The sequence below is a fragment of the Leopardus geoffroyi genome, chromosome D4, assembly GCF_018350155.1.
Source record: "Leopardus geoffroyi isolate Oge1 chromosome D4, O.geoffroyi_Oge1_pat1.0, whole genome shotgun sequence".
In the NCBI taxonomy this organism is placed as follows: domain Eukaryota; kingdom Metazoa; phylum Chordata; class Mammalia; order Carnivora; family Felidae; genus Leopardus; species Leopardus geoffroyi.
This window is the reverse complement of record NC_059342.1, coordinates 50,181,533-50,196,275: the sequence shown is the minus strand read 5'-3', so window position 1 is coordinate 50,196,275 and position 14,743 is coordinate 50,181,533.

Genomic DNA, 14,743 nt, shown 5'->3' with positions numbered 1-14,743 from the left:
ATTTTCAGATTAGCAGACTTTCTCTGCTAATGTCTCACTAATTACCATGTAGACTTAGCATTGAACCATAATTATTATCAGTTAATTAGACCTTAAAATGTATCTTTGATAACACCTCTGGCATTTAATTATGTAACTGGTAACTTATGAATGTTATTAAGGGGATATATGACTACACTAACGTGTAATTAGATCTCGTTTTTGTTTCTTGATATCATATTGATTCTGATAATAGGGTTGGAGTTTTTACAGCTTATATGAAAATGGTCATATTAAATTGATAGTCTATAAAACAAATGCACATGTTAGCAAATATTTAATAAGCATATTAAAAGAAAGAGTCTGTGGGAGAAAGAAAAGTGGAGATTATTCTTGGTATCATTTTAAAAAGTTCATAGCAAATACATTGCCTGTTTTCAAGTCCACTTTCTGCCTAAAAACAAATAGCATTCAAGAATTTATGTAATAAAAGAAATTAGTTCCTACTGTTGGAAAACAGAAAAAAAAAACCTACCAAGCTGTTTTCAATATTGTGAGAGTAACAAATACGTGTCCCCAAAGCTTTATGCACCTCGACTCGTTTTTTGAATGTCCTTTTGTCATTTAGGAAATGTTCAGCAATCTTTTTGTAAAATGAAGAATCTCTTTTTAAAATTATGTGGCTAATTTCCTCTCTTTGTGGGAGAATTAAAATCAGCTAAAAATCAGATTGTCTAGTTATATTTTCTGGTAGATTCCAAGCCCCTTGAGGGCAATGTTCTGTCCCTTTTACATCTTATTATCATTTACAATTCCTAATGTGGTGGTTTGCACAGCGTAGGTATTTTTTTCAGCTTTATTGAAGTATAGCTGACAAATAAAATTGTTAGATATTTAAAGTATACATCGTGATGATTTGAGATACATACACATCGTGAGAGGGTTCCTCTCATCTAGTTAATTAACACATCCACTTCCTCACATATTTATCTTGTTTTGTTTGTGTGTGAGAACACTTAAGGTTTACTCTCTTAGCAAATTTCAATTAGACAATACAATGTTAATGAACTTTTGTCATCATGTTATCCATTAGATCTTCAGAGATGTTATTCATCTTATAGCTGAAAGTTTGTACCCTTTTGCCAACCTCTTCCTATTTCCCCATCCCAGCAGGCCCTGGCAACCACTTTTCTACTCTCTATGTCTTTGAGTTTGGCTCTACATACGAGTTTGATTCTACGTATCAATGATACCATGCAGTATTTGTCTTTGTCTGTGTTATCTCACTTAGCATAATGTTCTTAAAGTTCACTCATGTTGTCATAAATGGTAGGCTGTCCTTCTTTCTCAAGGCTGAATAATATTCCATTGTGTGTATATACCACATGTATTTTTCCCATTCATCTGTTGTTGGACGCTTAGGTTGTTTCTATATCCTGGCTATTGTGAATAGTGCTGCCATGAACACGGGAGTGAGATATTACAATATTCTGTTTTCATTTCCTTTGGATATATACCAGAAGTGGGATTGCTGGATCATATGGTATGAATATTCATTGCCTGTTGAGTAAGAGAAATTGGAGGGAATTAAAGAAACTCTGCTATATCTACTTTCTCTCCAAAATGTGGAAACATGCCTTAGGAAAACAAGTAAAGATTCCGATGTGGAAAGGGTACTCAGAGCCTGGTGAACTGATGGACACTTAGTCACAGAGGAGATTGTGGGATTTAGAATAAATCTAAAACAAATAGATGGATTGGTTGATTTATATAGTTTTAACTCCATATCCTGATTTGTAATAAAAATGTAATAAATTAGCTGGGATTTGACATGTAACATAGACTAAAAGTTATTATCAGAGATAAAGTTGTCTCCAAGTGACCCATCTGTATGAACAAACTTCTAATTACCAAACATTGGCTCTTCGTATTGCCCTGTGAATTGCCCTCTTCTTCTTTCATTCCCCAAGCCTCTATCCAATTCCTTAGCTCAGGATAGTATATATAATTCCTTTGATCTTTCTGTCTTTGAACCTCTCATGCATGTGGGGTTCCCACGCACACAAAATTAAATTTGGTTTTCTCCTGTTAATCTGTCTTATGTTAATTTGATTATTAAACCATCCAAAGAATCATGAAGAGTAAAAGAGAAAATTCTCCTCCCCAACATCTCCAAACCAAACATCCGTGTGCATGATCTAGACAGGAAATGTGAAGTTTCAATCTAGAGACCATCTGAGCATGTTAATTTGTAGCAGAATGACTTTACCGTTTAATAGCAAGTAATCCATTTCTGAGAAACCATTGCAGGCAATTGGTCCAATTGAACTTCGTCTTTAACATTTTACTATGATTTGTGTGATTAGGCCACTGGAGGAAGTGGTTTTCAATAGCATGATTAAAGCACTTTGAGGAAATAATTTCTGTCTTCAAGCACCTTGCGTACATTTTTGTTTTCAAGTGTTTGTCCTTTCTCATTAAGAGGGAGAGGCAGGAAATGGAGAAATATTGACTTTTAAACATTGTCTTGGATTGGAAAAGAAAGATCAAAAATAGCAGAGTCAAAGTCAGGTCTTTAGCAGACCTGTGCAGCATAGTTTCTTGTCTGATGAATCCTGGAACTTGAGGTATAATTAATTCAACATTCTGCAGATTTGAGAATTTCACCCCTTTACCAAGGATTTTTTTTTTTTTTTAATTGAGGACACTGATGAACTTTTAAATTTACTAAGCAAGGACATATTAAGATACAAACAAACATGACCACCACCTACTAAGAATCAGTTTTATAAAAGAAGAGACATTTTAATGTCAGAAAGAGAGGAGGGAGTTAATTTTATAATAATGGACTATTTTATCCAAGAAAATACAGTTGTTGCGTTAGTCTCAATTTGCCAGGAGGTGAAATTGGGTCACGGACGAGGGACAGAGTTCCCGGTTCAGATGACTTTCTCAAATCCAGCTCAGACTAATTTTACGCCAAAAATATTCGACTCTCTTTCTGTATGTGCCACGGTGCCTGAAATTATGTCCGGAGGTCCCCAAATAGTGTCCAAAATCAATAAAATTTATAGCCAGTATGGATTGTTCCACATTTTTGGGAGTAGGAAGGAGTGTTGTCAAAATGTAGTAGACGTGGTGAGATTTGCAAACCTCAGAGTCATCATTCTGAACTCTTCCTGCCCTTTCCAATTTATTTTGAGAAACACAATCTTGTGCCCCTTCCCCACGGTGCTTTACATCTCAACCAAAAGGAAAAGAAGAAAAGTTCTTTATGGAGAGAGTAGGTTGTGGGTGACCTATCTGAGTTCACCGGCTCACTGAACAGTGATTAACATTTAAAATGTATGCAAACTAGACTCCTAATTAAAGTCCAATAATGTAAGACTTTGAACCTATTCACTGCCTTTGGAAATAATCACAGATGCTGGCTGCTTATCATGAAAAAGTCATTATGGTAAATGACCAACTCCCCCACCTTCTCCTTTCCATCAAGTGCAAAAGTGATTCTCCATTGCAGGGATTTGCAAATGGTGCATGTTGCAGAGTCAAATGTCTCCTGGTGGCTGTAATTGTGATGCAAATTATCTTGGTTACAGGAAGAATGAAATTTATAGAGCTCCTGTCATATGTGAATTTGCAAGCATGTACCAAATTTGAAGAGGGTGGACACTCATGTTGATCTGAGGGGACCTCGAGAACTCTTGATGGCAATTTGGACATGGCAGTGATGAAGGATGAATGACCTTCCTCCCACTCTCTATTCTTCCTCGCTTGCTTTGCTGATTCTTTTGTGGGAGGATGGATAGGAGACACAGAGAGGGAATTGAAAAAGAATGATGAAATCAAAAATAGGTCAGAAGAAAGAAATACTCAGGAACCAAATATTAGTTGCAGATCTGAAGAACTAAAGTTGATTTGTTTGTCAAAGGTAAGGAATGCAGGTAAGAATCAAACTCAGCCGCAGAAGAGAAAAAAGGGAAAAGTGAGAATCAACATTTATTGTGCACTTGCTATGGGCCGGAGATGCCGGTGGGTGTTAACCGTTTTTTCATTTGACTTGTATGATAGCCTGATGAACTAGGCTGTATGATTTTACAGGTGAGGAGTCTGGGCTTCAGAAAGTTGGTGTACATGACGAATAAGGTTCTAATGCCTCAGAGCTAAACCTCAACTCTAAGTCCATCTGATTTGAAAAATTCCTGGCCTTCCCCAGGTCCATGTTGCCTCTCAAAATTACTGAAAAATACACCTTCAGAAATGAAATTCCAGGAAATGTGATTTCAGAGCTGGGGTTTCACTCTCTTATTCACCTGGCCTTCAATACCACAGAGACAATGTGGCTCCCATAACTGTTTGTGGCAGATGCAATTGCTGCTGTGACCAATGCACTGTGGTCCTGGGATGGAATGTGATAGAATGTGTAACTACTGAAGGAGCTCTGGGGAGCTCTTCCATTTGCTTTGTCAAGCCCTCTTACCGTACTCTGTGTGGTAGATGTGGGTGGGTAATTTAATGTTTATTTGCTTGAAGCAAATATTGATATGTAGTCGGCAAATGAAATCATTTTCACCTTTAGTAAATCATTTATTTGATGGATACATTTAGAGAATACAAGTTGTCTCTTTGAAGATTTATGAATAGGAAAAGTGATGACGAGCTGTGAAAGAATAAATTTTTCCCTCTATTCTTCTCTTTTTCTTTGGTCTGTCAGGCTTTCCCAAATATTTGTGAGGCTCAGGACTGAGTACAAATAGAGGCCTAGATACCATATGTCTATTTATTTATTTATTTATTTATTTATTTATTATTTTAGAGAGAGAAAGAGTGTGTGTGTGTATGTATGAGCAGGGAAGAGAGGCAGAGGGAGAGAGAGAGAATCTTAAGCAGATGTCAGGCTCGATCCCATGACCCTGGGATCATGACCTGAGCTGAAATCAAGAGTCAGACGCTGAACCGACTGAGCCACTCAGGTGCCCCCACGTGGCTAAATATTTAAGGCTGTAGGGGCATCTGGGTGGCTCAGTCGGTTGAGTGTCTGATTCTTGATTTTGCCTTGAGTCATGATCTTACGGTTTGTGAGTTGGAACCTCTAATCGGCCTCTGCACTGACAGCGCAGAGCCTGCTCGGGATTCTGTCCCTTTGTCTCTCCCCATTTCCTGCTTGAGCTCTCTCTCTCTCTCTCAAGATAAACAAACATAAAAAAGATAAATATTTAAAATTTTCAATCTAGGGGCGCCTCGATGGCTCAGTCGGTTAAGCGTCCGACTTCAGCTCAGGTCATGATCTTGCGGTCTGTGAGTTCAAGCCCCGCATCGGGCTCTGTGCTGACAGCTCAGAGCCTGGAGCCTGTTTCAGATTCTGTCTCTCTCTCTCTCTCTGACCCTCCCCCATTCATGCTCTGTCTCTCTCAGTCTCAAAAATAAATAAATGTTAAAAAAAATTTAAATAAAATAAAATAAAATAAAATAAAATTTTCAATCTATCTAGCAAACGATTAAATATGTTCCATCATCCTATTTTACAAATATGCCTATGACACGGAAGACTCTGCGGTGCTCCACTGTAGAGTGGGTGAGTACAAGGAGGGCAGGCCGCGATCTTGGACCGCAGTCCACCCTCTTCTCCCACGCTCACGTGTTCCTGCACTGTAAGAGGCCTGAGAGGCACCCGTGAGGACATCCCGGGCTACGTGTGCGAGCTCTTCCGCAAGCTCCAGAACAGTTACCCTGTCTGTATTCACCTCGGAGGCTTAGGACTGTGCATCCTGGGGGCGCAATAAGAGGGAAGGCATCTGGCTTTGGTGGGCGTGTCTTCTCGGCCTTAAAGACTTCTCATCTCAGGGAAAGGGTGTGGCTGGAGAAGGACCCTAGGGTGGTGTCTTTTAAGCCTGGGACCCAGGGCAGGCGCCTCTCGCTGGGTCTAAGAGTGAACGGGAGACAGGAGTTGCAATTTGTCCCAGGGAAAACATTCTTCAACGTTAACATAGATTTTTATGTATTTTTAGCGTATCAATTCTTCAATATTAAAATAATTTCCGTTTAGCATTTTTTTTTTTTTTTTTTTACAAAACTAAACGAGCTAGTATTACCTGAATATGACTATAGAGCTCTTTGCACTCAGAAGAAGTGGAAAGATCACCAACTGGCTTTTCCAGATCTTATGTCTTATTCGTAGAAGAGTCTGCCAGGGAGAAAATTGTTGATGTGTGTACCCAACAACTTTAATCTTGAAGGTATTGGAAGAAAATGAGCACAGAATCCATAAAGGCCATTTTCAGAGAGACACTTTTCTGACTCCAGCCGCATTCTAATTAATATCACAGAGCGTCAGCAAACTAAGTAAGGAGCAATTATTAGCTATCAGATTCTGGGTTTGGGAGAGAAATGATGGTATATTGTGCATAATTTTTGCATCATTAAAAATTAAATCCCATAAGCATAATGACTCAAACATCAGGGCCTGACAGTATCTGCAGATGATAAACTATGGTATGTAAAAAAACAATTTACTAGGTAATGGCGCAATATTTTCTGTATTTAGACAGACTTACCCCCCTCTCCCCAAAAAAAGAGGCAAATGGTATTTTATATCAAATTATTTCTGAGCAGAAGTTAGCAAAAGAGTAAGGATAGTTTCTGAACGATATTTTCTTTTACATACAAATCCATGGACGTATAGGATAGGCTGTTGGATAGGAAACATTCAGTTTTTCTATTTTATAGAAGCTAATTTAAGGAAGAACATGGATTTCATTGACAAATAGACCCATGTCTGAATCTTAGGTTCACAACCTTACTTACTGTGAACTTGAGTAGGTTTCTTAATCTCACACATCTTCAGTTTCATTGCCTACCAAATTAGACGCTCATCTTACCTAATGGAGTTTTTGTGGAAATTAAATAAGGTAACATAGTTAAAACTTCAGGCTGGGTCCAGTACATAGTAGACATTTAATAAACGTTAGTTCATTTCTTCCTTCTTTTTTTTCTATGTTGTTGAGTTCTTTCTCAAAGGAGAGTATCTTAAAATAAGAATGTGTTATGACAGCAGAAAGTCATGCTCACGGGCTGAATCACAATAGGGGGAAAACTGCAGATTGAAATCTCCCAGGACCTCCTGAAGGCCCATCTGTGAGATCTCTGAGCTCGAAGCCAGTGACCAACGCATGCACAGCCAACTCTATGGAGGCTGCTAAGATTTCCAGGAGGTGGGAGAATGACTGGCATTTGTGTCTCTTGGTTTACTTTTCCCAGTGGACTTGTCATGGTTCCCTCAGTGATGATTTTAAGACTTCAAGGAAATAACATGTAGCTTATGTCTGAGAGCACCCAGAGTGTTAGGGTATGTGCTCATGAGAACAAGACCATGGATTTGATCTTGTTTCAGTCCCAGCCCACCTTTCTAATCTCTGATCGGCCATCTCACAAATGTGCACTCTGGATCCAAGCTGGGACTAGAAGAGAGACTGTGGGTAGTCACTATATTAACTGGCAAGAAGATGGCTTCCATTCTTGAATGGCACCTGTGGCTTCTGTGACCCAAGGAACTGATGTGTCCTCTACCTTCTTCAGGGTTTCTTACTGTAAATTGGGTTAGACATCTTTGTCTTACTCAAATTCTTCCTGTAAATTCCCTACTCAACTCAAACTACCTGCACAGTGCAGTGTCACTAATAATTTTGCACCTGGTCCCCACCTGTCATATGGTAGTGTGTAAAAAGCGCTTGTCTTCCCACTCTGTGGGGACATGTCTTGGTGTAGTGGAAATTACTCAGGCCATTCCTATTCTGTCACTAACTAACTATGGGGACTTGGGTTATTCAACTTCTCTGGAGCTCAATTTCCTCATCTGCAAAATGGGGATAATAATCCAAATTTATAGTTATTGTGAGGATTAAAATGAAACAGTATATAAATATTATTTCCTTTCTCTTTCCTTTTAGCTACAAGCTAAAGTTCAAATATTGTTTAAAAAATGTTTTAATGTTTATTTATTTTTGAGAGAGAGAGAGAGAGAGACAGAGTATGGGCACGGGAGGGGCAGAGAGAGAGGGAGACACCGAATCTGAAGCAGGGTCCAGACTCTAAGCTGTCAGCACAGAGCCTGACGCAGGACTCAAACTCACAAATCGTGAGATCATGACCTGAGCCAAAGTCGGATGCTTAACCGACTGAGCCACCCAGGCACCTCTAAAGGTCAAATAATATAAAGAAGTGTGCTGTGGTTTAGTCATGAGGTCATTAAAGAAGTTTTGTAATAGGTAAACAGAATTTCTCTGTAGCTTCCCAGAAACTTTATATATTTGAACGATTTCCTACATTTTTTTGTGGTCTGTTGAAAGGTCCTCTAATCTTTTCAAACAATCTATATACATCCATTCTGTGTTTATTTTAAAAACATTTCTTCTTGGGTCCCTGGGTGGCTCAGTCGTTAAACATCTGACCTGGGCTCAGGTCATGATCTGTTTGTGAGTTTGAGTCCCATATCGGGTGAGCCCCCCATAGGGTGAGCTGGAGCCCCTCTTCAGGTGACCTCAAGCCCCTCTCTGGGTGAACAGGAGCCCCACTTCGGGTGAGTCCTGCTTCTGTCTCTCTCTCTTTCTCTCTCTCTCTTCCTCCTGGGATTCCCTCTTTCTCTCTCTGCCCCTCGCTCACTTATGCCCTCTCTTTCTCAAAAAATTTTTTTTCTTCTTTTGATTTGTAAAGGGAAATATGTTCAGTCCACCGTCTTGAAATGGGAAGTCCTAAGCTTACACATGTTTTTAACATCTGAGTTTTCTTCCTTTCACTCAAGTGGCCTCTCAGTTAGGAGGGATGCCCATAGCAGCAGTAGCAGGGCAGTGTGGTACTGAGAAGGAATCATTCAAACTTTTGTGTATACATTATGAGGTGGAAAGAAATATAGAAAAAATATACACCAAAGTGGAATGAAGAGAGATCAGATATAATAAAATAGTTCCCTCCAGGTAGTCAAGATTTGACAGAAGCCTCAGGGGTTTCCAAAGAAGTAATATAATAAACATGAAGAGGAAGAACATTGGCTTGACATTCAGGGGATCTAAACTTCTTCTCAGTTCTGCCGTTCCTGCTTTGTAAATTGGCCAACTTATATCAGCTCTCTTGGGCTTGGTTCCATTTTCTTCAAATGGTGGTGGAAGGCCATTACACAAATGGTTTCCACTGTCTCTTTAAAGTCTCAAAACAATTAAGGTCAACACCTAATTCATCACGTGTCTGGGGAATATAAACTGGAGATTTAAAAATAGAATTTTGTGGAAAAAGCAGATGATAAATCCATGATATGAGGATTCTATTTTAAGAAGAGGGATGGAGAGTGAAACTCTAGGAACCGAAGATGCCATAACATTTTAGTAGGAATATTAATACAGAAATATTAAACTGTGAAGCTTTAGGTTCTGTGTGACGTAACTGTAGGAAAAGAGATCTGTCACACTGAACAATTTAAAAATATTTATATAGAAAGTGTGTCCGTTTGAACAGTGTCTGTTTGCCTTACAATCTTGGTGGTAATAAGGTAGATCTAAACAAATAGATTTGTAAAAAATGAGTGTAACTCACCAAATACACACACACACACACACACACACACACGGCTGCAGAAGCTATCACTGAATATCCATAACCTAATATGGCTTGTCCATACAGAGAGTGTGCCTAAGTGCCTTATCAAACAATAGATTATACAAAAAAAATTTAGAGTGTTTTTTGAGTGAAAGAAGATTAGACATAAGGACACAATGCCTTAGATCTTTAAATATCTCCTATCCCTTTGCGTCTTTGAAGTTTTGTTTTTGTATTATAACATTAATGGAGAGAGTAGAACAGAAAGAGGAATATGACTCAAGTTTATTCTTCCTTGCTGTGAGTGAGAAAATAGCAGCTTTCAAAAGGTAACAGCCAAAGCATTTGGATAGGAGAGAACATAAAACATTGATGACTGGGATAAATGGAGATTTCATTAATTTTTTTCACTCAGTGGATATTTATCAAGGGCCTATTATGAACCATAGTCTAAAAGTTTCACAAAGGAAAAGTGATGGGCAAAGAGGAATTCCATGTTTATAAAAGACACGTATGACCTGATATGCATTTTTTTTTTAAACCAATACAGGAGATTTCTAGGGAGCAACGGAATAAGTGTGAGCACTGAGGGGTGAAAGTGAGGCTGTGTCACGGGGTAAGATAAGGGAAAAGAAGGCCAGCTCCAGAAGCCATATGGGGAGAGAACAAGAGATGCAGGAATGTCTTAAAGAAAAATGTCTGAGCATTGGCAAAATAACCCAAAGACAGGCTGGCAGAAGACAGTGGAAAAGAATATGGTTAACATAAAACCGTAGTGACAGGACCTAGAGAGTTACTGTGATTATTGCACCTGGAATTAAGGCATTGTGGAAGAGCTAACCGGGGTGATTTTAAAAGTGCAGTTGCACAATGTAAGTTGTCAAGAAGGATAAAGAATGAATTTATTCTCAGTAATGAAAGAGCATAACTTTTATCCGTTGTAAATGGGAGAACTCGAAACTATAAAAGGTGAAGGGGAAAGGAATCAGCGTTCCTCCTCCCCACCCCCCCCACACCCCCTATATTACGTATGTCACTTGGTCATGAATTATCTCATTAATCCTGACAACTCTGGGATATCGTACCCATTTTGAATAAAGAGTAAAGTTCCAAAAGTTTAAGTGATCTGCCAAGGTCACGCAGCTCCTAAGTGGCAGGGCTGGGATTGAAAAGAAACTGGGTGTATCAGGTAGGGTGCAGCCAGGAGACAGAAACCACGCCAATTAATTTCAGAATTCAGTATTAAACACCGTATGAAAGGTATTAGAGAACTGACAACACACAAAGTGAACATTAAGGTACTACAGACATAGCAGCTGCAGGAAGCAGTGACCAGCCACTGGGCGGGGGGGAACAAAGCCAACGAGGATGGAATTATCAAACCTAGAGGCTTGGAGGAAGGGGCCCCGGTCCTGGAACCTGATCTCTGGGGAAGTGCACTGCCGGCTGGTGTTAGTGCGTCTGACAGTGTGCGACGGATGAGCTGCAGAGCTGCAGAAACTGCTATCTGGGGTCAGCTGCTGCTGCTGGAGCAAGCTGCTGCTGCGTTGGGGAAGCGGAGCCCCTGGGGTGCCGCTCGCAACAGCTGGGCGCAGACGCGCTGGCAAGTCCCTGCCTCCCCCTGAGCGCCCCCTGGTGGCGGAGTCTCCCAGCGGTGGCAAAGGAGAACAGAACCTCGGGGTTCCAGCCACAGTGTCACAGAGCCGAGAGTACAAAGATGGGTCTGAAGCAGGGGACAGAGCTTGATGATTCGAACAAAGAAATTTCAGGAACCCTTTCAGAGTTTCAATACTTCGCCCCCTGTAACAGTTCTGAAAAGTTTTATGACCGAATTTAACACTGTTTTTGTTGAAAGGGGTGTGAATAGCCACATTTCACTAATTTCTGCAAATTAATGTAAAATCTAGACTATAGAATGGGTTTGGAAGAAATAGAGCTTCAGAATTTTCACGTGTCTGCAGAACTGCATTAACTGGGTCTTCAACGATAAAAACGTATATTAATTGCCCTGTGCAGTGAGGTAGGAAAAGACCATTAATTGTTTAGCTACTAAAGATGCTCTGTTATTAGGACAGAAGGACAATTAGCTTTAAAAGCACATGCTCTTTCTCCCCCCCCCCCCCACAATGTTTCTATTTTCCAAAAGAGAAACAATGAACCAAATTCCTTTCCATGAGAGCTACACTTGTGAAAAAGCAAATGTTAAACAGGAATTAGGAAAGAGAAAACATCCCCCAAAGCCCCATGGGGATGACAATTCTTGGTTAACTGTAAAAAATGGAGAACGTAATTGAGACAGATGACCAGATTTAGGAAAAATAAACCTCACCATTAAAATCTAATTAAATATTTGCATTTCAGCATTAAGTTTCTTCTCGAAAGTTTTGTGAGCAGCAGGGTGACAGTGAAGATTATTGACTATAATTTGCTGAAGTTTTTAAACTAAATTAGTTTTGCGCAATGTATGGAGGGTTTACTCAGCTGCGCTTATCCAGGAGCTGCTTTATTATTCTTTTAAAGTGAATCATTTATAACTGTTCTCAGAGATCTTTTATCAGCCACTTATCTCCTTCAACTGGACTTGTGATGCCAAGGGATAAAATGAATTGCTGGCTGATATTGTGGGAATTAATCAGACCACAACAGCAGGAGAGTAATGACTTACTTACACTTAGATATTTGCATTTGGCAGTAAAATCACAACACAAATATAAGGATGTTTAATCTTTGGCTTCGACTTGAACACTGGAACATGTTGGCACTATAAAAAAACTAAATAGGAGAACCGTGTGTTTTAATTTCAGGTGATTAACTAATCTGAGGCATTTATTCAGGGAAGAAAGCTCTTATTTGATGCAAAGCGTTTTGCTTTTTGTTTTGTGTTGTTTTTCATTTCGCGGTACCTTTGGGTCAGACTGGTCTGGTTTCCTTAGATGGTTTTCTTTTCTCTTGGAGGCCTTTGGGCTGATGAAGTGGGTTCTGTCCCTCATCTCGCTCTCCTCCAAAGTCTGTCGGCTCTGTTTATTTCTCTTTGTTTCCTTCCTGTCTCTCCCACTTTGACTTGCAGTCCCTTGGCCTCACGATAACTTAGAAGAAAGCAGTGACAAGACCAAGATGAAGGCAGCAGAATTCTTCCTGCTGCTGTTCTGTTGAAATGATTTCATATGCGCTTGGTCTCCAGTATCTTCAAATAATAGGATGAGGTTCTTGGTTGCTATATAAGCAGTGGAGAAGGTGTCCAATGGGAAATTTCTGGATTTGAGTCCATTGAATTGAATGTTTTGGAGAACATTCCCGATGATCAGAAGCCACTTTCTTCAATTTGTATGCCTGCAGTCAGTGTGTTAATGGTATCCGTTACTGTTTAGTTGTGGTGATTCATAGAAATGCAGGTGTCCTTCTCAGTAACTGTATGGGTTTTGTTCTTCACTGGGTACATACATGCACATATATATGTACTATATGTATATATGTACTGTATATATGTACATATATGTATATATATATATGTACTTGTTCACTCAAACCCACATGCATATTTTTTCCCTTTTCAGAGGTGGTCTGGTGTGGTATAAAGCACATAGACTCAGAGAGACCTGGTTTTAAATACCATTTCCACCTTATAAAGACAATTTTCTGATCATGTTACTTCAACATCTAGGTACTTTATTTTCCTCATGAGTCAAATGAGGATAATAACATCTACTTTGCAGACCTGTTGTGAGGATTAGAGATTGTAATGAAAATATTGGACACTGCTCAACAAATGACAGTACTGAGTATTTCTTTTTTTTTTTTTTAATGTTTTTATTTATTTTTGAGAGAGACAGGGAGGAAGGGAGAGGGAGAGAAAAAGAGAGAGAGAGAGAGAGAGCAGGGAAGAGGTAAAGGATTGGAAACAGGTTCCGTGCTGACAGCAGGGAGTCCAATGTGGGGCTCGAACTCATGAACCATGAGATCATGACCTGAGCCAAAGTTGGACTCTCAACCGATGAGACACCCAGGCACCCCAGGACTGAGTATTTCTATAGTTTGGAGAGAGTTAGCATCTTTGGATTTCCTGTGTTCCTTGTGTTTTCTGGGCATAGCAAAGAATAAAGCCTGTACATTAACTAGAGCAGCCCCTGGGTTGTAGTTCTTAGAAATCTAAGCTCTGACTTTGCCTTTGGAAGAGTGTAGCTCTAGCCAAAGAGAAGGATCCCTTCATAGAATCTTGTGCATCTTGTTTTTTTGGTCTTTCTGAAGTCTAACTTCCTAATTTCTAAAGCAATTTGCTGTCTCTATAAATTCTTTAAGGACAGAGACTGTGTCTTAGTTTTCTTTGTATTGCCATTGGTGGCACATAGTAGGTGCTTAGTAGTTGCTAAATAAAATGTGTGATTATTACCATTCTTCTTCTTCTTTTTTTTAATGTTTATTTTTGAGAGACAGAGAGACAGAGTTGTTGCCGGGGATGGGAAGAGAGAGAGGGAGACACAGAATTTGAAGCAGGCTCCAGGCTCTGGGCTGTCAGCACAGAACCCGACATGGAGCTTGAACCTACAAACTGTGAGATCACGACCAGAGCCGAAGTCGGATCTTTAACCGACTGAGCCACCCAGGCGCCCCTGTTATCATTCTTTTTCTAAGATTTCCCTCACTTCCACTTTGGCCTTGGATCAGAATTTTTTTTCCAGAAAAGGACCTAGGGATGGCAAATAGCTTTCATCTCATGAACCAACTCTGTAGGGAGCAGATCCCTACCGAATTGTCATCCAATCTCCAGTCTGAAAGAATGCCATGGTCAGTTAGCAATGACTGTTGCAGACCTGGGAGTGGGGATCAAGTATGTCATGCATTTGGTCTCGAGGCTAGAGTTATTTCTTTCACCCACTGAAATTTAAGCCCTCTTTGGATATTTCCCTTGCATTCCCAAAGCTTGGCTGGCTGGAGTAGGGGGAGGTTAGAAGGATGAGAATCTCTTCCTGAATCTCATTTCTTCCTCTAGCATAACTTGAACATCACTGTAGCAAAGGATGACCCTCTTGATACCTCTTGATACGTGAGGAGAGAACACAGGTCTTGAGGTATCCCTGTCACAGCCAGAGGCCGGGCTGAAGGTAGGAGAGAATCTGGTGATGTCTGAATGGAGTAAACTCCCTCAAGTCTCTTGCTGATAGAATGAAATGTCTAAGGTAAC